The following is a 26547-nucleotide window of genomic DNA, read 5'->3' as shown; positions in this document are numbered from 1 at the left end:
CATGACTCATTTGCTTCCTTTTAAAGGAGCAGTATGTAATACATTTATGTAAAGAAGGCCCTTATAATAAAATAGCCCTGATATGTCAGCAGACATTAAGGAATCATGTTAATTTCAAATATTTAATCACTGACGACAGTCGTCCAGCCAGAATGTTCTCATTTTAAATGCAAAGTGTCAGCCTGTAACTAATGTTGATGTTTACATGTGTTTTGGTTTGTAGCTCCGCCCACCTCGGATCTGTCAATCACAACATTTCTGGAATGTTTCAGCATCCAGTTTGCCAGTTCCCACCGAGCTGCATTCTGAACCAGGAACGTCTGATTTTACTAAACCGAAAAGGCCTGGTTTTAATTCATGACAACTTCATCTAACCTAATTCTACTTAATGTAGGCGCGGTCCAGAGATTTCATATATATTCAGTTCACAGTTGCTAACACCTATGCAGGTGGGTTTTTTATTTAGCTAGGCAATACATTGAGATATAAAAACAGTGACTCATCATTGCTAACATTAGCATTATCAGAGCTTGTTTCTCTGGCACAATGCTAATGTTGGCAATGATGAGTCACGCTGTGGAAAAAGTTCCACCATTATCCGGACATTATCGTAATTGCCTACCTAACTCGACTCTTGGTGGGGGAGTTGGAGGGACACCTCGCTCAACGGTATTTTCATTTAAATCGCAGTGCCAGCTTTGGCCACAAACATGCACTTTTAAGTTTAATTTGAAGTATTCTGCTGCCTCGCTGCCTGTGAGCATCATGAATTTTATTTATAATGCAGACTTCAAAAGGAAGCAAGAAGTCTGCTTTTTCAAATATGTGAACGCCTTTGAACCTCATATTCGGTATTCAGACCAAAGAAGCCGTTTCAGGGAAGTGTCACAATGTTAATGGGTCAATATTCAATTTGTTTCCTAAGTATTTTGGTCCAGAACGGAGAACGAGATTCCTCGTCCGTGACTGCCAATGCAGACAGTAAGCTCGCCAAGCAGACATGACATGAAGCGCAATAACACTCGAGATGGGGCTACTCTTCTTACGTACCTTTCTCTGCATGTCTCTCAGGGAGTCTCCTCTCACAGAGAAGGCTTTTCCAGTCATGAACCATATTTTCCCTTTTGCAGCGTTAAACGCCTCTGAAGGTCTGAGACATAAAACTAAATGAGGTGTGGATGATCGACGCCAAATGTCGCCGTGCATTCAGAGTTTTATTCAGTCTAAAAACAGGAGTTATGATTTGCATCCAGGTTACAAAGCGATTTGACCTTCTGCTTATCCAACACTTGAGGTAATGAGGGAAGATGCAGACCGCCAGAGCTTTAAGGGACAGGCGGAGTTCAGCCACCCGGGCTGCTGTCATCATCACAGATGCTTGCAAAGACACACTTATCTGCTTTTCCCCTGCATTCCAAGTCAAGTGTTTGAGGTCAAATGTTGTGACCTGGTCCACAGTGGCATGGCCCCCACTGATGGACCTACATCTCATAGATCTGGGGCATTTCCACTCTTTCTCTGTCTATCTCTCTTTGTTTCCTGCAGAGATGAAGAGAGCTGCTTTGGTTCTCTAGGGACCACAATCAAAGTGCTACCCTCCGCGGGTACGCCGAAGAAGGGGGGTGTGTGTGTGCAGGGCACAAAGCTTTCAGGTTCAAAGGTTGTTATCACCACCAGAAGCTGACCACTGTCAGCTCCAGTAGAGACGACTGTCTTTGATTGTCTCCCTGTCTTCTCCTATCTGCCGGGGGTTATCCACCTTGACTTAACACATGCTAAAAGCTGTTAGCCTGACAGTCAAGCAGGGAGGCTTTACACAGGACAGACACACTGACACTGGAACTCCCCCGACCTATCTTTTAGCAGGGCTAACCACATTATTTCCCTCACGCGCCTTTGCTCGCTGTGACAAATCCTGCGGAATTTCACTGTAACCGCCACTTGTTTTGAACCGTCCCCAAGTGATTCAAGTAAATGCCGGGGGAGGCATGGCATCCCGTTTACACTGACATCATTTCACATTGTTGAAGAGGCACGGCGAGTGTATTCCAAGGATGTTGGAGGAGGGCAACAAGCCTCATTGGCTTTCTTGTGATCTCCTCGGCCGCTTTGAAGATGTCCTCCAGCTCCGTTCACCTTTGAATTCTTATCATGGCCCAGTAGATCAGTAGTGAAATATATCCTCAAAAGTTATGAATTCATGAATTTTGCACAGGTCTATCTCTCACCAAGTCCACATCACCAAGGGGGAACTTGCATTGTTCAGAGAGAAAGCTGCAACCTGCAGGAGAGGGAGAGAATAATGTATTAACGCTGGTATTCAGCGCTAACATCTGCATCCACGTTGCCTGGAATTACCTTCATGTAAGGGAGGGTCTACTTTCATCTAAGGTCACCCTTTAAAAACGCCTGATAGGAGCTGCGATCACGTATCTGGGGTGGAATAAAAATGATGTACGGCAGCGTTAGCATGCCGCGGATGAGGTGTTTTGTTTCTGGTGTGAGCTGAATTAAAAACCAGTCAAATGTAATCCACAGGGGAGCCACAAGTCTGCTCCCAGTAAACACAAGTCTTAACACAAGTGCTCAAATATGTGCTGGAGTAAGCGCACGTCTGCTTTAGTGTCCCGACTTTGAGCTGCCTGGAGATTATAACGCCCGTGATGACACACACTTTGTGATGTCTGCACTAGGAAACAATCACAGTTAAGGATGTGTGTACATTGTTACCAGGGTGATGGACCTTATCAAAATATAAACAACGGAATATACAATAGAGTATAACAATTGTTGGCGTGAAGAGTCTATATTGGTTGTATTCACATACAGACGTTTGTGTGAAGACCCGGAATGCTGGATGTAAACGGTCCATATTCTAATTACCATTTATAATCTATGAACAAACGTAGCCTTTTCCAGCCAATTAACAGATCAGCCCACGAGTGGGCGGTACTTTTCACCACACGGGCGCGTACACGGCGTATAAGGCATTTTGCTTTCCAACAGCTCGTGTGTCTGAGACAAACAGCAGTGATTTATGCCACTTTTCCATTTCTGCTCGCACCACTTTGCCAGATTACAACAGGCTCACTCACATCCCTCACACTCCATACTTTACACTCCATCGAGGTGGGGTGGGGGGGTGGGGGGGGGGCTCCTTGCTTGGTACCGCGTGGCACAGTTCAGTTGCAGGGCAGGCAGCGGCTCCTCAGAGATCGTCTGAGGCGATGGAGTAAACAAGCTACTTATTCTGCAGCGATGGGCAGCAGAGGTGTGTCTCCAAGAGCTCACGTAGCCTTCAGCCTATTCACACAGGTCAAACGAGATTGGGGAAGCAGCTGCAAATGTAGGAACACACACCGTATTTACAATAGGAAAGCACACACTTAGACAATCACATCCTTTTCTCTTATCGGCCTGCATCTGTTTCCTGGAGCTCAGAGCGGCCGTTCAGCTCCATTGAGTCCCGTCGGAGAAGCTGCACTGTTGTTGAGCCTGGCTCCTATTCATACAGTAATGGCTCATCTTCCCCGAGTGGGTCACAGGGAAACCCAGGACCACTCGTTTCTATCGCCTCACTTCAAATGCTATAAACACTCAAAGGATGTTCGCTGTGTCCTCGATAGTGTTCACGGCCCCCAGTAACAATAGCCTGGCCATTGTTGACAGGTTTACCATCGATGCGGTGCGGATGTTACACACTATGGGTTACCCACAACTTGGTCACCACATGTGCGCTTTGTATTTACTTGGATTTTGGCCAATTTGCCGTTTTTTTGTCCAAGGGAGGATTTTAAATGCCAGTGGTGAGTTTTTAATTGTCCTGGAACCTCCCCTTTAAAGCCCTGTTTGTAGTTTTGTGAATGTGAACGTTGCATTATCGAAATTCCTTATTTTTTTTAAAGTTCTCACATGTTCCTTGGTTGCCTGGCTTCTCATTCATCTTGCTGTAATCATAATAAATGAATATGTGCCTATTTGTATGGATTTATTAATGCAGGGCAACATGTCTCGGAGGCAGTAATTAAACTTCACTGGCACTGTTAACCTGTCAATAGTTTATGAGAGACATGCCCGATACGTCATATTCATGCATTATGAGAGCGTTTGTGCAGAGGACTGTCATGTCTTTAGAGGTAACGCTGTAGTTTAAATACTGAGATTGGTCTCCTGTAGCAAAGGTATGAGTAACAATAACATATTGTGTTCCTGGGTAGATAATAGATGGTTGCATAAATGAATATTCCAGCCTACTGCTCGATATTTTCCACATGGGTTGCCTTAAATAATCAGCGCTTCCATGTAATTTAATGTTTCATTTTGCTTAGTGGCTTCTTTTTAAACACTACTTATCCCACTCTTCATGGAGAGATCATCACTCTTTTCCTTTTCAAACTTTTAGCTTTCACCCACCAACCCATCCTGCTGATTCATGTGAAAGCAGCCCACCCTTTAAAATATATATCTTTGTCACAAATTACATTAAATGCAAAAAAAAAGAAAATACATTGCTTCAAAAGAAATCACTTTTGATTTAACACCTCAACCATTAAGTCTTGTCGGCCTTAAACTTCAATGTTTTATCTCAAGTTATGTCATTTAAATTATATCACAAGTACAAAAAACACATTCTTCATTTAGAATTATTTCGGGGGGAATATTGGAAGTGCGGCAACAGGGAGGATGAGAGTGCAGTCTCGTTGTCCAGAAAGAGGGACAACGCCACTGGACAGGACAGAATAAATGAGAAGCAACAAGGGAGAAGAGGAAGGGAGCGAGAGGAAGCAGGCGAAAGAGTTCAATCACTTCTTACATTGTGCTCAGAGCATTTGAAACGCCACCGCAGAGGCGCTGTGATGAAGCAGCAGCTCAGCGCTCAGCATGGACCTGCAGCAGGACGTAAATGAAACCCTGATGGCGTTAGCGACCATTTGCCCCTCACGCACAAAGCACATGCAGATGTAAGGGTCTGTAAACCGTACACTCCCCTCCAACGGGCCCGCTGAGCTTAAGCGTGGTGAAACGAGGCAGCTGGGAGAGATTTATCTCCGAAACCCCTCCCTCCAATCCTCCATCCTCCACAGTATCATCGTCCTCCCGGACCACTCAGGTCAGACACGCAGGCTGGAGCCCCAGCTGGGTCTGTAGTCCAACTGGATTTGATAACTGAAGATAAGACAAGATTTAGTTAGGACAGTCTAAGTCTCACTCTGGGACCCACATTTTTCCTCGGTCATGAAGCAGCCCCCTATATTATGAAAGTCTATCTTTGAATTATGTTCTGTCATATTTATATCTTACATGCTAGCAGCGGCAATAACGCAAACACAAAAATGAAGTAAGCCTCAATCAAATGTAATAAAATGAAAGATATGTCCATCAACAGATGCACATTAAACATTACTTACTTTCTTTTGGACCAGCTGTCTGCGACCCACCCAGAGTGCGTCTGCGTCCCTCTTCTGGGTCGAGAACCACCACTCTCAGGACAACCTGCCTCGCATGGGTGCGCAGTGATGTGGTTGCGGATCGCACATGTCATTTTCAAAGACCACATTATTTGCACATGCACACATCCTTATGCACGTGCAACCTAAACTATAGTTTCCTGCGCCCTAGCCAAGCTTTTCACCTTCACCTCATCCCTAGGTGGAAGTTCATCCCCATAATGTGACTGTGTAAACAGATTTATGTGCACAATATATGAGGGATACACATCCCGACATGTGCTTTCACCACACACACACCGAGACACACAAATCCCTTCCCCATCCCCTTGTGAAGGAGACGGCAGAACGGTTATGAATGAAACGGGAGGAGGAGTGAAGGGGGATAAACGGGCCGTGCACAATGACACTTAACAAAATGTCTGAGTCAATTCAAACACATCTAAATCCTTCCTCCTGGGTTCCCCTCTGACGCTCCATTATCCCCGCTCCGCAGAAAATCCCTCTAAATGGAGAACCTCAGAATGGTGTCGGGGATAGGAAACAAAACTGTCTATTCATCTGGAGATCTGACTGAAGCCCCATTAAAACCTCTGAGGGAAAATTATTTGCATGATGTGTGAAGTCCGTCATGCTAAGCAAATCAAGATTGTGTTAGTTGTTTCGTGGCTGCGGCTCGTTTAATTGTTGTCTCCCCTCGGCCTGAACTCCCTTGGCCAGCAAAAGCTTGTTTTGACCTTCATCACCCATTTTTTTCTGGTTAACACAGTGATGCTAACTGCCCCGCGGAGCCCATCCTTGAGCAATCTTAGCAAAACTGGCCTCGTCTCTGAAGTGCCATCAAGGGGGCACTGAGCGTGCGTGTCTCTGAGCATGCTCCAAAGAGCGGCCATTTGCTTCACCCCCTCCCAGTGGCCTGCAGAGAGACATGGCAGCACAACTAAAGCAGACGAGATCAATGCCTTGTTTCTGCCAGTTAGAGTAAAGGGACACAGCTCTGCCGAGCCTGCTGCGCTGCACTTCTAGATTGATACACAACCCAAACAGGTAAATGGTACTTCACTTGTATTGACCCTCTGCCTGTCTGCAGATTTTGGCCGTTACCGTGTCATCCAGAAGATGAAATGATTCATTCCTGTGGCTTTTATGTCGTACGCTATAAAGCAACGCCGCTGCTGGATGTCACTCTGAAGATGTTTGGCCCTTGAGCTATAGACCATTCAAAGGAAGAAAAAGACATTTGTATCTCTCGTAGATGCCGTGTGCGGCTTAGCAGACAGGCAAATTGAATGTTAAATGGAGCTCTTCTGTTACATGTCACTGCAGAAACAAGAGCTAACAATATGAGCCATTCTGCCAGCAGCCTCTTTGGGAGCCGGATTCCATTGCTCGAACCGACCACGAAATGGGTCTAATATAACAATTATTCACTTGGAGAGGCCGCTTGCCAAAAGCCCTCACTGTTAACGATAGGAGATGGCGGTTAATCGCATCCTGACGAGGGGCGCAAGGGAGCTAAGGCCTAGCCATAACCTGTCAGCGCAATTACCTTTTAGCAATTACGCCGAGGGTTGTTCTACACACTTGAGTAACGAAGAAGATTCAAACAACAACACGTCTGTGGGAACAGTGAGACCTAGGCGTAGGTCAGAGGCGGGCTGGGTGAGGTGGTTAAATGCTAGGCTCGCTGAAAACCAATTTAGCAGAACGACTCAAAAGGTTTCGCGGCCACAAAGGGAACTCGGTGAACATCCACCAGATGCAAAATCTGTACCATTTATCAGCTCAGAAGTGGGCTCATTACCCATTTTGCTGTCCTTAAGTGGCTTAAAACACCATCGTTGGCCGGGGCAGGAGCTGCATATGTTTTGGCCATATGGATGACAGCGAAACACATGTTGGCAAGAGCAGTCAGTTCACAGGATCAGCTGTCCTCAGCGACCAACATCTGTTCACCCACCATGGCTTAAGTAGAGTGTGTGTGTTAGAGGGGGTGTGTGCAGACACGTCTAATGGCCATATGTCTGTTGGATCTGAAACATTTTCATGTACAGAATTTTTTTTTTTGTGACGTTATAGAAAAGTTAAGTGGACAGAAAAGGTGCTCTGAGGGTAGATTGTCTTGAACTTTGTAGGGAAAAAAAAGCCACAATGTCCCATTTAATCCCATTGTGCAGCTATAACAGCTTTTAGCCCAGTTAATTATTTCCAAATCTTAAACAAATACGTAAGGTACAGCCTTCAATTGGATTTCAATGTGCAACCCAGGCCTCTTGGGGCCAAAACTGCTGCTGTTCTGTGTCCATTTTTACTCGGGGTAATCAAATGACTGATAATGCTGGCTGTGTCTTCTCAGAGATGAGGGGAAATGCAGCATCTTACAAAGATAAGAAATCAGTTCCTGCTTTTTATTTGATTGGATTACATCTGGGGAGGGTAATCCTTCATAATGCTCAATCTGGGAGTCTATGCAGACCAGAAAGTAAATGCCAAAGAGAGGAAAAAAAGAAGAGTAGAAATGGATTTGAATCCCAAGGCAAGCTCAGAAATCTATAATGGGGGAGTGAATCACTCTCCCTATTCTATAAGTCCCAGTAATGTCAGAGGAGCTCTGCAGCAAGGCACATTTTATGGCTAAGTCTGCTCCCATGTGTGAATTTGTTTTCCTGCCATGCTAGCAGCTCTGAGCCGCTAATGCACAGCGGTGCTTGGAACAGACTGCAAACTTCAGCAGGCTAACATGCTCGCAATAGTAATCGGGATATATTTATTTTTATCAGCTCGGGTGTTACTTTCAGGTTCAAACAACTATTAAAATGACTGGCTAATTCATTAAAGCTCTCGTGGGTTTTTTTGTGATATTTTCAGGGGGTGTAGGAAGCATATCACAATGACGCTGTGTTTAAATTGTACATGCTCGCAATCAGTGTCGTGTTTTTGAATACCGGTTGATTGTTCCTTCTCGAACAACAGTTTTTAAATTTTACAAAGCACTTCCCGGCCGTATTCAGTATAGAGAATATACGCTACAGTCATTTCAGTATTTCTATACATCCATTATGTCAAGCACAATAAATGTTTATGGGGACAGTTTACAGAGAGAAGAATTGCACATCAGACAAAGAGTAAAATAAATTATAATATGTTGCAGGAAGAAATCCAATCTCACAGATTTTAAATATGGGGGGGGGGGGGGGAGGGTCATAATCTTTAGCTGCTTCGTCCGTCTTTTATCCACATTGTCGAGCAAATGGTCTGAAAATTCTGCTTCTATTTCCCAGCAATCTATCTCAGCCTGATTGACATGCTCCTACCTGGGCTAAGAGGAGCATTAGCAGTCTCGAAGAAATGGAGGACGGTGTTCAGATGACCATCTGTGATGAATCCATTTTGTATTGATGAAATACCAGCGGTGGTAAAGACAATCTCTGAATCTCCTCAAAGAGGAGCTAAATGGTGGGGCAGGCCGGTAGACACATCCGTCTTCGGCCCGAGGTCTGAACTCTGTTGAGCGCCGTGTCTGGATGACTGATTGACCTCTGGGGATGCGAGTCTGATTACGGGCGCAGGACGCCGGGAGAATAAAAGACACCGGCGGTGATGACAGACACTCACCTTTCTTGTGTCCTGCGAACAACAAGACGAGCACTTTCTCTTCGCCGCTACGAGCAGGAGCCGCAATTAATGTGATCAAGAGCTGCTTTCTGCACCGTCGCGCTGTTTATTCCGCCGGTGTCAGACGCTAAAGCGAGGTGAAATCTAAAAGTTGTTCCAAGGTTGAATTGGAACATTCTCCTGTCATTTAATCTGCCATCCGATCTGAATTTCCCTGCTCCGCTCCGCTTGTGCGCCTCCCTGTCAAGAAACAAACACTCGTCAACGCGGCAGATCTTTCTCGGGAGCTGTCCTCAGATAATAGAGCAGATTTGCAGAGTCTGAGAGCTTGTTTACATTCTTTCAGCTCTTGTCACAAAGTGCAAAACTGCCGGAGGGCAAGTGAGTCATTGACTCCAACCAGGTCACGTTAGATAGGCCTGCTGCAGGTATGCAACCTGCAGCGACCTGCCTCGTTCCTCCTCGCTGCGCGAACGCCAAATTACCAGGAGCCCTCTTTTTCAACACATCATCATTACTTTGCAAGACAAACATTTAATCCCGGAGCGGGAAAATGATCTGGGGTCTTGTTCTATCAGCCCTAAATGAGGTGATATTGAATTAGGTTATGCAAGAAAATGAGGCGTTTGTGCCGATTGAAAGCAATCAGGGCAGTTGAATCGGGGGATAATGAAAGCCTCCAGAGATAATCCAGACCTGCGGAGGGCCTTTTGACTAATAACACAGCTGTTTGTCAAGTGAATAACAATTAAAGAAGCACCGCCAGCTACAGTAAAGAGGGTTAATGAGTGAACAATGCTGCGGGATGAGAGGTCTCCTCGTCAGTTGTTTACCACAGACTTTACCTGCACTAGAAGAAGACAACTCAAGGGTCCGGCTAATGCAATTACCAGTATGGATTTCTGCCAAGGACGAATGACGTGGGTGCACAATTGCAGGTCCGCTTGGGTAATCAGAATCCTAACCGCTGGTAAGCAGGGAAATAATTAGTGTCAAATACTGCAACGGTGTTGCACCTCGTTCCGTTGGAACAAAGCTTAAGGGAACAGTTTTCCCCCCAAACGCAATCGTAAAACTGAATATTTACATGTTCGTGCTCGGGACTGGGTTTGAGCTGCAGCCAGCAGTTCCCAACGTGGAGGGAATCCCAGACGTGAGTTGAAAAGGAATTTGGGATCATCGCAGGGTTAGGAGTGTGGAGGTCAAAGGTCAGGAACGCCAGCTTCTGAGAGTTGATCTGGGTTTTTTCCACCGAAGACATTTTTGGCCTTTTTTATTTTCTTGGATTTACAGCGTGGATTTCCCTCGCTGACACAGACTTGAGCTCCAAACACGCTTTTCTTTTTTTTAATTTCGGTCCAGCCTTAGCTATGAGAATTCTCCTCCGATGGCACCGTTACAAAGAACGTTTTTAAAAAGTTAAATAAGACAGAGCAAAACAGCATACGCGTTTGGAGGAGGCCTCCATCTCAGAGTCTCACGCTGAATTTCTTCAAAAATGCAGCCAAAACAAACATAAAAATCATAAATGAAGGTGATTTATTGGACTGATCTAAAGATTGACGAAAGATTCTAAAGTCCTTTAGACAGACACATTTCCGGGGCGCTGTGAGCTGATTATTTTAGTGGAGCTCTGCTGGTCCCAGTAAGGTGCCCACATCTGGTCCTGCTGGTCCACCTTTATGCTCCAGGAGACCTTTGCATGTTGCGTATATGACATCTTGTATCAATGCAACCCCATAAATGAACAAAATAATAAAGCAACATTACTGCTGCAGTTGGTTTTTGACAGCTCCTATTTGGATGAATTGTTTATTTACGTTAACAACGAAAAGAGGAATATTTCCACGCTTAATGACGTGTTTATTTAAGCAAAGGAATGTGTTCGCTGGAGAGAGAGAAAAAAAAACCGCAGCCGCACACTACGAGATCAAATTCAACCTTTCACTTAGATTCTTCTCCCAGCCTGTAAGTCAGAGCGCAAATGGAATTCAGCATTTCAGTGCTGTTATGTAAGAGTTCCTCCCTGTGCAGATAAGTGCACAATGGAGGCTGCTTGCTCAGGGTGGAGCGTGAGTTTGCTGGCGTGACCAGAGCGTAGCCCACTGACCGATGATATCTGGAACCGAGAGGCAGCTGCTTTGTGTCAAACGCAGCCTCTGTCCTGCACGGGACGGGGATAAATCAGGCCGCGCGGACCGGTCCTCTGACTCCTTCTGGGCTCGCTCAACACCAGCATTCCTGCAGAACCGCAGCGTGAAATAAAACTTCCACATGCAGCCGCCCTCTGTTTCATTATCTGATATGGTTTCTCTCCTAGTTTGGCCCTTCTGCGTAAAACCCACCACAACCATCTCGGCCATCCCAGGAATTTACTCCAAAATGGTTGTTTTGCTTTTCCTTCTCTTCACTGTGTCTTACAGTGTGTGTGTTTGAGCATGCGCGTGTGCGTGTGTGCATGGCTCCAGGCTACGGAGTAGTGAGGGAGTTCCCCCACATCTGTTCGCCATAAGAGCTTGTTGACAGCCACTCCCCTCTCTCTTTCTTCCAGCTCCCAGTTCATCTCTTCCTCGGATCCTGCTGCTGCTCCTCATCCAAGATTAAGTAGAACACAGTGTTGGCCTGGTGTTCAGGGGTCTGCTGGCTGCCTCACTGGAAAAAAACAAGGGAGGAGGGGCCGATTTGTAGCCTAAAGTCCACCAGATGGGACGATGGGAAACGACGGTTCACTGACAAGGTTTTATTTGTACGGTTTTTAATAGACAAAACATAACCTGATACATTTCATCTTCTCTTGAGTTCATGTGCTTGTGCACTGCAGACATCTGCAGGCCCCTCAGTGGGAATCAGAAGTTAGGACAGGGAGCTAACTGAGCCTGTAAGTGGGAAAAGAGACATTTGGAGCGTCAGAGTTGTCCGTTTGTTTTTAAATGGGAAAAGCAATCGATGGACAGCATTAAGCAGATCTGTGAGAGATCTAAATGGCTCCAATCTTTACTTCCTGCTCCAGAGATTTTAGCTTTTAATGATTGGACAAGACCCGCAGATAGAGACCGTGCTGTAAGCCGGCCCGATGGAAGTGATATCGCACAACATGTAGGATTACAACAGGCAGCAATCAAGAAAACAATGACTTTTAATACGGATTTTGCAGTTTTAATGACGTCCCTAATTCACTTCTAGCTTAGCAGTGTGTTTTTTTTTCTTTCCTTTCTGTGTTCTGCTCTGCAGGATGCTGCATGTGTGATGATCCTCACCTTCATGTCTGTTCTGGCTGCATTCAGAGTTCTGTCGGATCTCGCTAATGCATCGATCCCCTCTGTACTTACAGTTATCGACAGGCTGCTCACCAAGACCGTAGGCCTGTGGGAGGAAATCATTTAATGGGAAAATGAAATATCAGCCTCCAAAATGCCATTAAAACACTAATTCGTCTCTGATCTGATTTTCCGTGTTCTTATCATGTTTTTCCTGCCAGTTGAATCGAGGTGAAACCCAGGAAAGGAGGCACACCTGCTGCCGTCGCAGCGACTCATTCTGCAAATGAGCCCTCAGAGAACTTCTGCATTTCTTTTTTCTCCTGTAGACTGTAAAGTTCTCCAACAGCTGGCAGACAATAAAACATAAGTGGGGCTGTGAGGGCGAAGCCTTCCAGAAATTTGACAGGAGCCACTGTTGAAATTTACCATAAACGACTTCATTATTACTATTTTTATTATTTTGCAGCTGTTTATGTCTTTAATACAGCCGCTAAGACGCCAAGACGCTGCGTTCAAAAGCGCGTAAATCTCGTTTTTTTGTGGAACGCATTTTGGAGCTGCGTCGGCGTCATCGCCACGATGCTCTTCTTCCGCCAGCAGCCGTCTTGAAGCAAAACGGAGCAAAACCCACAGAAGACAGCCGTCTGAAGAAGCTGTTCTCATTTGACCTCCATCCTAAATCATTTGTGATACTTTCAATCCAGGTCCAACAGATGGAGGCCGTTTTAGTATTCATGCCCTTTTGGTATTCACACTCTCGGCCATTCCTCCTCTCCTGACGAGTCCTGCGTGCGCCGCACTCTCCGAGTCTCTTTGTTCCTTCCAAAAGTGCTTGTCTTCCTCTGAAGCCGCCACTGTTGCCGCGGCTTTGATGTGAGTCCGGGAGACGGCAGTGAGTCCTCACCTGTCAGCTTTCATGGCTCCCTGAAGGTTGACTTTGAGCCCGTGTCTGTTAAATTGGGATTGATCGGAACAACGGGAGCCGCGCGTTGCTCACACACGCTTGAAAAACTGCGGCTCTCCTGACAGTCGCAATGGGGTTGTGGCTGAGGAGCCACACGGCCAGTTTGATGTGACTGAGGAAGCCATTTGTTTGGACTTTTGTTTTTATGTGGATGTCAGGGTAGATGTGCGGCCAGAGCTATTGGGAAGAGCGGCTGAATCACCAGCTGAAGCCTCACAGGCAGGGAATGATAAACACCCCCCATTTCATGTGGAACTCTGGACCACAGCAACCCTCCAGCTGTGCCTCCCTCACATCCGACTGCCTGTTTTGGTCTCAGCAACACGGAGGCTGCATACCAATCGTCAACCTTCCTACTGGAGCTGTCAAAAACCCGCGTGCGGCTTCAACCCTCCTCTTCCCTCCTGTTCATTTTGCTCGACGCGTTTCACCGATGGCAGTGAGGGGCTGCAAACACACACTGAACGGAAAGTTTGGGAGTCTCCCCCCCACCCACCGAGAAAAGGAATGTCTCTAAAGCCATCATTGATTGGGTTGAGGAATTTCCCTGGGTTAGGGAATCTTAAATAAACTCTCTTTATCTGCGGTGATAAATGTGAGAGGGAGAGAATAGCGGGGAGGGGAGAGAGAGACCATTAAAGGGGGAGAAAAAGGAGAGGAGAGCCCCCCACGGATGCTACTGTCAGCTGTGGGAACCTAGATGAAAGTGGTGCAGCCAGATACCAGCGCTCTTTGATCGTGCCTTTGTGTGATAAACATCGCGCTATGCCAGCCGCGCTCGGCGCGTCGTGCCAGCCCGGCTGTGAAGGTGAAGGGCTTTGAGCAGGCTTCCAGCTCAGCTCTGTGCACGACCAGCAGGCATTCGCCATGCCAGGGAGCTGTCTGCACACGCACACACGCGCCTGCGCGCACGCAGATTCTGCAGCAGATTGCTCCCTCTTTCTCTTTCCTCATTCATCTATCTTTCCTTGTCCTCCGCTCGGAATTATTTTATTTTTTCCCCTCTTTCCGGGGTGTTGATATTAATTAAATATGCCGTGGAGTCCTGTTTAAAAGAATAAAGTTTCCAAAACTAAATGTGAGCATCCATGTCCTTTGGAAAACTCTGCTGTAATAGTAATGCAGGTCGTTGAATATTTCATATCTGCCGCTGCTTTGAAATTATGCAGGCTTCTTTTTTTTTTCCAATGGTAGGTGTGAAAAGGAAGGTATGAGGGAATTCTGCCAGTGCTGCGTGCCTAAGTCCTCAAACCTCCGTTTCCTTTCTTTCTCCACACAAAACTGTTCCAGCTACACACTTTTTTGTGTGATTTGAAGCAATGTGGCTCTTCTGCCTACAGTAACAAAGCCACATGGTGATTTTTGATTCCGCGACAAGAGAACAGGATTATCTGGCTCCGTTGGAAACGCGGAGTGTCTCCGAAGGGAGAGTGAACACGTGTGTGTGTGTGTGTGTGGGGGGGGGGGGGGGGGGGGGGGGGGGGGGGGGGGGGGGTGATGAACGCCATGCATGCGTGGGAAGTGGTTTTGGCAGGGTTTGAAATTAATGATCTCGACGTGTTCTCTGGTCGCGAATCAAAAGCAGTCGCGGGACGGCCGTGACCGCCAGGATGGGGAGACAAAAGTTTTCTTTCCAGAAGAAAGAGGGACAGACAGAAAACGCTCTCGTTAAAAAGCGGCACGCCTGAAGGACCCCGCTGCTGATCCAAACCTGGGAACTCTGAGCCCAAGATAGAAGCCAACCATTTAGCACACGAGACAATTTAATTTATCTGGCTCGGATAAACAAGCCAAGCGGCCTGTTGCCATGGTGCCACGCTACGTATGGGAGGTTTGACACCTGCCACCGCGGATCTCCATGTGCACGTTTATTAAATGAGCAGCTCTGTTTAGTCTGATTGGGCTCCTTAATCGCACCTCATAATGTCCATCAGACTTTATATAAACAATGAAACGCACTTTGATGACTTTAGCTTAAAGAGCTTTTGTCTCTGTGTTGTGCCTGGAGCTTTACCTCTGTCGTCGGGGTACGTCCTGGACCATTACCCAACATTACCCAATTATCCTTGGGTGAGGTTAAAAAACACATTGTTGGAACAGTCGGACCGATGGAAGACCAGTGATTTGAAGTAACGAAAGATCAGATGGGGGAAAGATGTGGAAAAGATCAAAGACAGGCCCCTAATTTAAGCTAAATTATACCTGTAGTGAGGCAGTTTGTCACGATAACGGTGCTGTTTTGAACAGTTGTGAAAATTTCAGTTGAGTTGTGACATAATAAAACCTAAATATGTGTGTAAATGTTGTAACTGTTAAGCGGGCCAACACAATTCTTTTTATGGATATCTGGCAGTTTTCTCCCATTTCTCATGTTATTCAATCGGCTCCTGTTTTGATCTTGTTATATAATTCCGATGGTTTTGATATTATAAACGATGGCAGACTTCTTTCCTGGACGGAGGGATGAGCAACACTTTTAGATCTCTGTTTGAGTTGGAAGGCCGGGGTTGAATATAAGCAAGGAGTTTAATGTGACTCTTGGCTCACACTTGCTCGAAAGGTGCGTTTGGACAGACGAGCACAGAAAAGCGTGCTTTTTCTCTGAGCAACGCACAGCTGTTCTGGATTAGACTCTGACTCGTTTTACTGATAAAGCAAAGAGCATAAAGCACAGCTGTCAGCGATAGAGGGGAAAATATAAGAACAGGCAGATCTGCAGGGGAAACTGCAGTCATCTGCACACCGTTACACTCCTAAAACAAAACGATAGCTTTAATTTGATAAAAAGATCGTAAAGCTTCGCACGGATCTGAGCTGCAGTTGACGTTGAATGTGACGCACGCATCTGCATCTGCTGCACCACCCGGATTCCTTTGAAAGCGCCGCAAACACTGAGTGAGATATCAGCAAGCTAGCAAAGTGCGGAGGATGGTGTCGGAATCCTCGGAGCATATCCAACATTGTCATTGCTGCTCGCTTGTCTGCCTTTTGAGAACATCCACCGTTGACAAGAGGTGAGCTCCAGCTCCTCTCTCCATCAGTTTTGGATCACTACTCTCAATCAAAGCCAGGAGAGGAGGCTCCCGCATAATGTGACAGCGCTTGTCTCACTCTCTGCCATTTGATGCCTGAGGAAGGTTTAACCAGAGCCACCCCCTGTCATAAACCTGCCCACAGGCCCAGGCAGACAAAGAGACTGCGAGGAGGCAGATAAACAGACAGACGTGCACAAAGTTGCAGACGCGCTGACAAACAGGACAACAACAAAGAGGTTAAAATAAAAGTGAGGGTGTGATAAGCAGTCAGAGAGCGGAGAGGAGCGATAAAACAGGTAGATGCATGACAGCTGTAAAATACCCAGTATAAACAAATACTATCAGCCCGCCATAAGACTGCACTTTTCATTAAACGGCCCCCACGGACCGGCTAAATCTATTTGCAAATGATGGCAGTCGGGTTTAATAGCATTATGGGCCATTAAAGAGCAAAACTGAAAAAAATAAAAGAGTGACTGATCTTATCATCTCCCTGTTTCACATTGATTGCCATATCTGATATCTTGTTTGGTATCTTTCCTCATCTAATGCAGTAACAGCTGTGGAAATCAGAGCCGATGTGCATTGTTAACTGTGTTTATTGAGGTTGTGTAATTACAAACTGTATAATGCTCAATCTAATTTATTAGATTAGCGAAAGGGTTGTAAATGAGGAATTTGTGAGACGTTTCGCTTTGCTCCTCTGCTCGGCTCTGCCGCTGCTTGTTGTCAACAGTGCCATCTAGTGAACCCCCGGACGGGTCTGGGTGTCAGACGGGGGGGTGGGGGGTGTGGGGGTGCTCTCGGAGATAGTGGAAGACATGAGCATCTGCTGCCTTGAAAAGAAAAAAAGAAAGAAAAAAGCCCCAGAAGACATCTTGTGGTTCTTGTCCTGCAGCAGTTCTCAGTCTGGACAGCAGCACTTTGAAGCAGGAGAATCATCCACCTTCCAAAGTCAGACGGCTGCTCATTTCATCTTTGAAAAACATCGTTTGCCTCATCGCAGATTTCACACAGAAGCCTTGATCACCAGAAACAAACTGGAATTAATATTCAAACGTCGCCCCTGGTTACAAATATCTTCCGGCGCAGCTGAAACCAGCAGGCAGATGAGGTTGTCTGAGGATATCCTGATGCAGCCGGAGCTGGAAAGTAGCGCTTGTGTGTCCGCAGCACATTCCTCAACCTCGATTCCACGGAAAAGAAAGTATTAGAATACATTTCCTTCCAAGTTTGGGTCTCTCAATCACACACACACACACACACACACACACACTGAGTCAGAAATTCTAAGTAGCCCCCACCCAAACCCAGACCAACCTACCTTCCCCACGAATAAGAAGGAAAATATTAGTCAGAAATTACCACTCATGTGTAAATGAGATCAGGACGGAGTCGCGGCTCTGATTTCTGTTTGAGGCCTTGTCAAGCAGCAAATTTCCAGCCGTGTGAGGAGGAGAGCCGAGCTAACTTTGGATGTGATTGCCTCGCCTAAGCCTTCCGTAAAGGTTGAGGCTTTAGAGCCGATCAAACCTCTTAGCCCTCCTACTTGTGGGATTTGATGTGCATTACTGACAGTGAGGAATAGTCAGCCTGAAATACAATATCTCACTCAGATGGAGAGTAGAACATCGGGGAGTGGGGGGGGGGGGGGGGACAATAGGGAACGTGTGAGCAATCCTTTACATCATAGTTGGAAGTAGAACGCTGGATGACCATGAATAATAGACCATGAATAATAACTATTTTAACAGTTTTAAATAATAGATTAATGCTACCTTGGTAGCAGAAATGTGATTGACTTCCTCTGTGGTGAATACAACAAATATGTGAAGGGAACAACAAACCAAGCACGCTGAGCAGCAATCAAGGTGCTCGGTCGTCCTCGGTAATTATCTGAAAGCGTGACTAAGGGCACCGGCACACACACCGAAACCACGCCGCGTTTGGCCGTTTCAGTGGCCGCGCTTATATTGTGCTAAGTGACCCATTTCCAAGGATCAATTCAGAGGTCAAAGTTTACAGCAAACAGCTTCCCTCTTGTACTCTTTCCAGTTTTTGTGATTGAAAGGGTCCCTCTGAGGACTTGGGATGAAACCTGATGACACCCTGAATCAGTCTAGAGTTCCGCCGGAACCATACAGAACAAAGTCAAACTGCCACAGCAATAAGCTTCACTTTCCATTCAGGCGCTTCCTTTTTCTCACCCACTTACAGTGGCACAGGAGCCGTACCTCAAGGATACGCCGGCATGTCAGGAGGCGTCAAAGTCTGCATTCATCCTCTTGAATGTGCAATAAATGAGGTGAATTAGATCACTCAGCTCTGGGGGGAAGAAAAGCTCCGTAAGCTTTTGAACAATTAGATGCTGAGTCGTCATTTGCTGATTTCTGCTTTGAAAACACGTTTACGTTTTGTTGGCCCGGCCGAGCCAAAGCCGCGACTCCTATTCACCGCTGTTTCTTAAGAGCCTCGAATAAAGAGTGGCTGAAAAAAATGACATGCAATAACTTTGCTGCCCGACACGCTCGTGGGCAGAGAGCGAGGAAGGTGAAATAAAGAGTGTATCGACGTGGCTCTGCCATAATAGTCTTTTTCACACTACTATTCACTCTTTCCTTGGCTTATCTGTGCCCTTGCTGGTGACATAATTGAGCTTTTCAAAGTGGTAGCACATTAAAAGCCCCGCGTATGCATTTGCATTTGAAAATGACTACAATTTGAGTCTTTTATTAACGTAATTTTTATAACCTGGGTGAAGTTAGTGGGGCTGAAAGAAAGCAGATGTTCCCCTTGACTGACTTTCACCCTGTAAAGGACAAGTGCTGCCTCCGATACCTACACGGGGCAACTAGAAAGACCCAGCTGGGCCCACAGTGTTACATCCACCCCTTCGCTCATGGCCGTGCAACAGCCCCGACTATAGCACACTTCCTGTTTCCAAGCGACGCCTCCTATAGGGACTTCCTGCCTGAAGTGTTGTTTGCTCAGTGCCCACTCATCTCCCACCTCCTTGGCAGTCACTTCCTCTTCCTCCCGCTGTGTTCCTGTGAATGTGCGCGAGTGTGTGCGTGCCTTTAATGTCTGCCCACAGACACATGCGCTGCTGTGTGTGTGCGTTAACTGGACAGATGTTCATCCGGCCAGCTGACATGGGTGACCTTATTAACCAAAGGCTAATCGGTAAAGACTGACATGACTCCTCCTCCCTCTTCTGCTTTGTGGAGGCACCTAATGCTCCGATTTCAATATAAATCAGGATTCTGTGTTATAAATCAACAACACAATATCATTTTCTAATATTAAAAACCCACACATCCTGGATGTTACCTATTATCGATGTAAAATGTTCCTAACTACATTTGGTTATAAATAAAATGGCAAAGACTCAATGTTCAGAGAGTATATATTAGAAATTCTGACATTAAGGAAGAAGCCAGCGTTCAGTTGTGGTTTTCTTGTTCAGATAACTGAGAAAACCAAAATAAAGCCTCATGAAATTTACACAAAGGCTCATTTTGACAACTGTGTTTGATGGTATTTTAGGAAACACGCGGTGCGGATTTCATTTACTGGTAAAGTACATTTTAAGAAGAAAGAAATCACACTTTTTTGGCCTGATTAAAAATATTTCCATTCCAAATGTCTTAATTTCACATGTCTTCATCAACAAGCAAACAAATTAGCCCAATTAGCCAATGCTTGGTGCATTAGCTATGGTGCATTATTCAGGTCAAGAGTCACTGTGCTGCATATGTCTAAATCTTCTAACGGGGAAAAATGGATGAATCGATAGATTTTAAAGACAGTAACTGGCATTTTTAACAGGTTATCTGTGTGTGGTTGGTATAAGAGCCATATTTAAGATGCAGTTCAAAGCATTTAAGAAAGCTGAAGATATAAAATGACACCACCTCCATGTTTGGGAACATTCCACATCAGCTCATCATAGGAGGGGAAGCTCGAAGGATTTAACCAGAGTTCATATCCATAATAAAACATCGAAATGTTAATGAGGCCAGATGTTATTCAACTAGTGATATTTGCTAATGCTAAACCCACGCTAGCGCCTTTTAGTTGCCTGAGCTGTGAGGCATCAGTGACACGGGACCATTTCTGTGGAAGGAAACCAAACATTAAATCAACGCTCAGCAGTCAACGTTTGCCATCTCAGTGTGTTTTGGTCTTCTGATTGCTCAGTAATCCCACTGTGTTCGCTGGGGAGTTGCCAACTATGTCTGTGTGTCACTGGATGTTTAATGGTCGACAGACTTTTATGAGTTGTTCATTGAAAGCAGCTCTGTTTGACCCCCCCTCCCCCCAAAAAAGGCCTCTGTGAGCTCATCCAGAGTGAAGCGAAACAGCAAAGTTAGCTGGAAGGACCTTCAAAGCGGCCCTCGTGAGGCTGCACAGTCAGCTGATAATTGTCTGCGGTACCGTCCTGACATCTGAAATAGCAAATAGCTTTATTATTAACATTCTCTCTCCCGTCAGACGCGGGAGAAGCTGCAGATTCAGGAACTATTTTCATGCCAACTCATGAACAACCCCGGTCACGCTTTCGCAAACCTGGCACAAGGTTGTTATTTTGGAGGCTCCAGCACGTTGTAATCTTTGAGTTTTGAGTCCCGAGACATGCTCCTTCAAACCCAATCCACGGTTCACCGACAGCCACGATAAACAGGATATGGATGATATGTATCAGGAACTAAATGTTCTTATATATTCATCATTGTAATGGTTGTATCAGGAAACTTCCTTCAAGATAATGCAGTTCCATTTAGGCTTCACTATAAAGTGTAGTATTCATTCAGTTAGCATGGAGTGTTGGAACATTAGGATTCCTGTATCATTTCACTGCTTTTCGCTCAAAGGTTTGCAGTGTTTTACGCTAAAAGAGTCCACGTAAGTCATCTAATGTCTAAAATCCTCTTTTGAAAATGCAGCCATGTAAACATTTATTTACCCATTGAACGAGCCCGATCTGCCCCCTCACACACCAGGCATCTTTTGTTGCCTCTATTGTCGTTCGTGCCCACATTCACTGTTGTACTAAGTGGATTTTCAAAATAATTGCGCAGGCAGAGTCTTCTACACGCCCCGTTTGAAGATTCCGCCTCAAAAGAAAAAGCGCAGCCGTCAGTGCGCTCATTGTGTTTTCATGTGATAAAAAAGCTTACTTTGTTTCCACATACAGGCCTAATTTAGTGGGGCACCTGTGTGCATGTCTAATACTAAATATGTAATGAGTAAGTGGAAGAGTGACGTGATCTTTGCCTTTCAGAGCCACTTTTCCCCCGACCCTGGAGTCCAGAGGTTAATGACATCATTAGCATTCTGTTGGGGCTTGCCTGGCTCCTCTTTCCCAGCAGAGCTCACAGACGGGACTAAGCCAGGGACTTAACACTGGGCAGGCGTGTGTGTGTGTGTGTGTGTGTGTGTGTGTGTGTGTTCTTCCTAAAAGTGTTATGGGATACTGCTAGTGTGAGTCAGAGGGTGAGGATGAAGAGGAAGAGGATGAGTAAAGGGTTGAAGTGTGAGTGGACGGATGGGGGTTGCGTACCAGGGGCATTAAAGAGCACACACACACACACACGCACACACACATACAACCCTCATTAACTATATGGAGGATTTTTGTGTTCCTGACATGTAAAATATAACTTTCTGTAAAAACGCCACGCTGGAATTCTTGACAGTCATATCAAGCACAACATTTTCTATATGCTGTGTTAAAAATCTCCTGCTTTTCCTTCCAGGAAGCTGTTTTGTAATATTAAAGAATGCAAATATGGCCTCATTTCCTTTGCTGTTTATGAGGCAGAGGAAGAAAAAAATTCAAAAGGTATGTTTTTGTGTTTTGACGTATTTCAACTGAATTTCCTCAGAGACCGCGGAGCCGCGGTTGTTTCTCCTCACTTTAGGGCACATTGTAGTCGAAACAACTGGTAGTAAATTCATCAAAAAGGGCTCACAGGCACGCTGTAAAGTTTCTTTTATACGTGCAACACAACCATTCCGTGACGAGGAGATCCGACCACGATGCTGATTCTGAAACCCTCTAACCCTTCTAGGCGCTGGCGAGGAATCCACTTGTGTATAAAGATATAAGATCATGCAGCGTTTATTTTCCAGGGTGGATTTAGGCTCCATTATGGCTCATAAAGCTGTTAGGAACAGGTTAACCGCTCTCCCAGGAACCCTTCACTGACTCAGGGCTTTTCTGGAGCCACAGCTTTGTAGTTCCACAGCAGCTTACTGTGATGGAAACGCTGGTCCACAGACTCTGGCTCCCTCTGACTTCCTCACTCCTAATTGCTTCTGGTCTGTGTGTGTGTGTGTGGTGTGTGTGTGTGTGTGTTGTGTGTGTGTGTGTGTGTGTGTGTGTGTGTGTGGTGTGTGTGTGTGTGTTCTTCCTAAAAGTGTTATGGGATACTGCTAGTGTGAGTCAGAGGGTGAGGATGAAGAGGAAGAGGATGAGTAAAGGGTTGAAGTGTGAGTGGACGGATGGGGGTTGCGTACCAGGGGCATTAAAGAGCACACACACACACGCACACACACATACAACCCTCATTAACTATATGGAGGATTTTTGTGTTCCTGACATGTAAAATATAACTTTCTGTAAAAACGCCACGCTGGAATTCTTGACAGTCATATCAAGCACAACATTTTCTATATGCTGTGTTAAAAATCTCCTGCTTTTCCTTCCAGGAAGCTGTTTTGTAATATTAAAGAATGCAAATATGGCCTCATTTCCTTTGCTGTTTATGAGGCAGAGGAAGAAAAAAATTCAAAAGGTATGTTTTTGTGTTTTGACATATTTCAACTGAATTTCCTCAGAGACCGCGGAGCCACGGTTGTTTCTCCTCACTTTAGGGCACATTGTAGTCGAAACAACTGGTAGTAAATTCATCAAAAAGGGCTCACAGGCACGCTGTAAAGTTTCTTTTATACGTGCAACACAACCATTCCGTGACGAGGAGATCCGACCACGATGCTGATTCTGAAACCCTCTAACCCTTCTAGGCGCTGGCGAGGAATCCGCTTGTGTATAAAGATATAAGATCATGCAGCGTTTATTTTCCAGGGTGGATTTAGGCTCCATTATGGCTCATAAAGCTGTTAGGAACAGGTTAACCGCTCTCCCAGGAACCCTTCACTGACTCAGGGCTTTTCTGGAGCCACAGCTTTGTAGTTCCACAGCAGCTTACTGTGATGGAAACGCTGGTCCACAGACTCTGGCTCCCTCTGACTTCCTCACTCCTAATTGCTTCTGGTCTGTGTGTGTGTGTGTGTGTGTGTGTGTGTGTGTGTGTGTGTGTGTGTGTGTGTGTGTGTGTGTGTGTTTTTCTCTGCCAGAGCGGGAGAAGGGAAACTGTTATGCAACCAAGGCTGATGTCTTGCGGTTCAGCATCCACCTATGTCACGTTAGCTTCATTTTCACTTTTTCCAGCCGATGCTTTTTCCAATCGCAATTAGCTGCCTCGCACTCCTGCACGATCGTCCGGGACAAGAACCCGGACGGATGAGATGGCAGATTTGAGCATAAGCAAAAGTCCCTCCGTGGTCGGATGATAAATGCAGACACTAGATAAACATATCTCACAGTGACATGTCGATTTTAGCACATTCAACAGGCAGAGCTAAATAAGGAAATTGCCAGTGTGGGATTGTTGGCAGGCTTTTGGAAAGAGTGACTCAGACGGTTCTGTACTTCCCCTATTGGTGACTGAGGACTGAGTCAACAGGAGCACTGAGGAGTTATGAAGTGGGAAGTTATGGGACTGCTGATCTTTCCACAAGGCTGGAGGACAGGCCAGACTTGAACTGAGCGCTTGGGTGGCAGAGAGCGTGAAAGGCGGGGGGGGGGGGGGCTCCCAGCACCGTGCCAGCTCTGGCACCAGCAGGGTATTTCACACGACTGTGACTGAGTTCTGAAGTGACCCGAAAATAACCAGGCCACTGTGATGTCACTGCAGCCGACTGTCAACACAGAAGCAGCTCTGCCTGGAATCCATTCAGGAAGTGAAAGAAGATTCGCCGGATGATGTCATCAGGCTGTGATTGATGTTGGGTCATTACACCGCCAGAGCGTCCAACGGTCGCTATGTGGCTGATGCAGTCATAACACAACCGGACCGTTCTGATTTATTCCCCAGCCTGCCAGTGGATTCCTCATGTGTGTATTCTTGTACGTGTGTTTTTTGCAGCAAAGTGAGAGCATTTTTGGGTAGTTGTCCTGACAACTTGAGAGGTCTGTTTGAGAGTCGAGACTTGGTCTCAGGCTTTTATTTAGATTTAGGGTTAATTTATGGATCATGTCGATGAAATCCCTCACGGAGAGATAATTATAAATGTGTGTGTGTGTGTGTGTGTGTGTGTGTGTGTGTGTGTGTGTGTGTGTGTGTGTGTGTGTGTGGAGAGAGAAAGAGAAGTATGAAAACTGGTAACACTTTCTCTGTGACCACCATTATTGTTCATATGATCCTCGTAAACATTACCTCATTTTATATGATGACATCGTATGTTGCGCAACAGCTGTTATATGTCTCAAGGTTGAATTCATTCTTAATGTTTGGAGTGATCCAGTAGGTGACAGGTTATGACAGTTTTCTTTTATTGGATTAGGAAACGTTTGGACTCCATCAGAACCCGAAACCTTTCTCCAGACCAAGTTTCATTTAGCAAAATAGAAAATCCCTCCCTCTCTCTCTCTCTCTCTTTTGTAATGTCTGGAAATTTATGTGTAGTTCCTGTTCCTACATTTCAGGAGAGAGTCACTGGTGGTAAAAAATCCTGTTATGTCAGATATATGTGTGGAAGAAATGGAAATTAAAGGAACATTAAATCCAAGAGGGTGGACTGTGTTTTGCTTTTAGACGCGAAAACTCGCCAGCACAAATGCAAATTTGTTGTTCCTGCTTTGAAGCCAAAGACCAGCTTTGGGTAATTTCATGGAAATGAAAATTAATTACTCACCTTTCCCAGTAATTCCTCTAAAATTGCCCCTCAGCTAAGCGACCGAAGCGCATGCAGCTCCGGAGCAGCAGAGACAGCGAGCAATAATTGTATGAACTGCGCTTCGATAATTTCCTGCACCATCAGGAGAAGCTGCGAATGGCCCAGAGACGGCGTGCTCATCAAGACCCTCGCTTTCGTAATCACGTGGACATAGCTGTGGTGGCTGGCTCGACGGATAAGACGGGAAAGTGATGACCGAACGTGCACCAGCTCACCCTGCGTGTGTGCCTGCATGTGAGGGTTCCAATAAGCCAACACCGTGAGCGTATGGGCCTATTTAATGCACAGCTCCATGCTGACCTTCACCACACCAGCTCTAACCCCAGTCCCACCCCTGTAACCCCAGCATGGTCTCGCTGCTCCCTCTTCCTGCTCCTTCTGAGTCCGTGGCATCGCTGGGCTCCGGGTACTGATCCACTTCGACTCACGTGAGAAATTACCAGTTGCCTTTTATTTATCTGCCCGACCAAGAGTTGAACCAGAACCGGCTGGAAAGAGACGTATTCATCCACAGCGCTGGACGCTTGCTCCCAGCAAGTGGACCATTAGACCGAACAAGACCTCAAAGGAGACAGAAGGGTGATGGAGCGCAGCTTGAACCCTCCTGCACTAATTGATTGAAGGCGTGCACCGAGGCCTCGTTTGAGAGAACAACTGCCAAAAGGACAGGAGCATACGTGCGCTGTAGATTTATGTGCAGCAGGAAAGGAGGGAAAGGAACCCCGCTGCTCTGTCAGCCGATTGCTTATAGCTAATGATAACACATAAAGCGATGCTGGGGGGAAGTGCTGCCATGTATTTATGTGTGTGAGATGGGAGGGGGGTTGGGTGTAAATGAAGCGGACCAATTTGCATGGGATTGATGTGCAGCATAGCGCAGTGGCAGCAATACAACATGGCTGTTAGCTCAGCTCCTAGCGCGCGAGCTACTGGGCTGCTGTGGGAAAGCTAAAAGCAATGGAAGCTGGTATTCTTTACGGATATTTGCATTTTCATTCAGGAATGAATGCAAAAGAAGGGGAAAAAGGACCGTGTCCCACCTGTCTTTGAGAGCAGCAGAAGGACATCCTGTCTGTCATATTTACTTTGTTTCCCCCTGACTTTGGCAGAGCCTGCAGCATCCTGGCTGCCCAGGAAGCAGAGAGCCCTCGGAATTAGATTAAGATACTGTGTGAAACACTGCTTCATTCCATAATGCCTTA

General features: G+C 46.0%; 1 long non-coding RNA gene across 1 annotated transcript; it reads right to left on the bottom strand.

The window, feature by feature from the left end:
- Positions 1-424: 424 nt before the first annotated feature.
- LOC130513560 (uncharacterized) lies at positions 425-2954 on the bottom strand. The gene is made up of 2 exons (XR_008946760.1): positions 2359-2954; positions 425-2281 (listed from the first exon to the last, which is right to left on the bottom strand). It is a non-coding gene; the product is annotated as an uncharacterized LOC130513560 (long non-coding RNA).
- Between the last annotated feature and the right edge of the window lie 23593 nt (positions 2955-26547).

Source organism: Takifugu flavidus, chromosome 17 (assembly GCF_003711565.1).
Source record: "Takifugu flavidus isolate HTHZ2018 chromosome 17, ASM371156v2, whole genome shotgun sequence".
NCBI lineage: Eukaryota > Metazoa > Chordata > Actinopteri > Tetraodontiformes > Tetraodontidae > Takifugu > Takifugu flavidus.
Note: the sequence above shows the minus strand (reverse complement) of the source record. Positions and strands in the feature narration are given on the sequence as shown.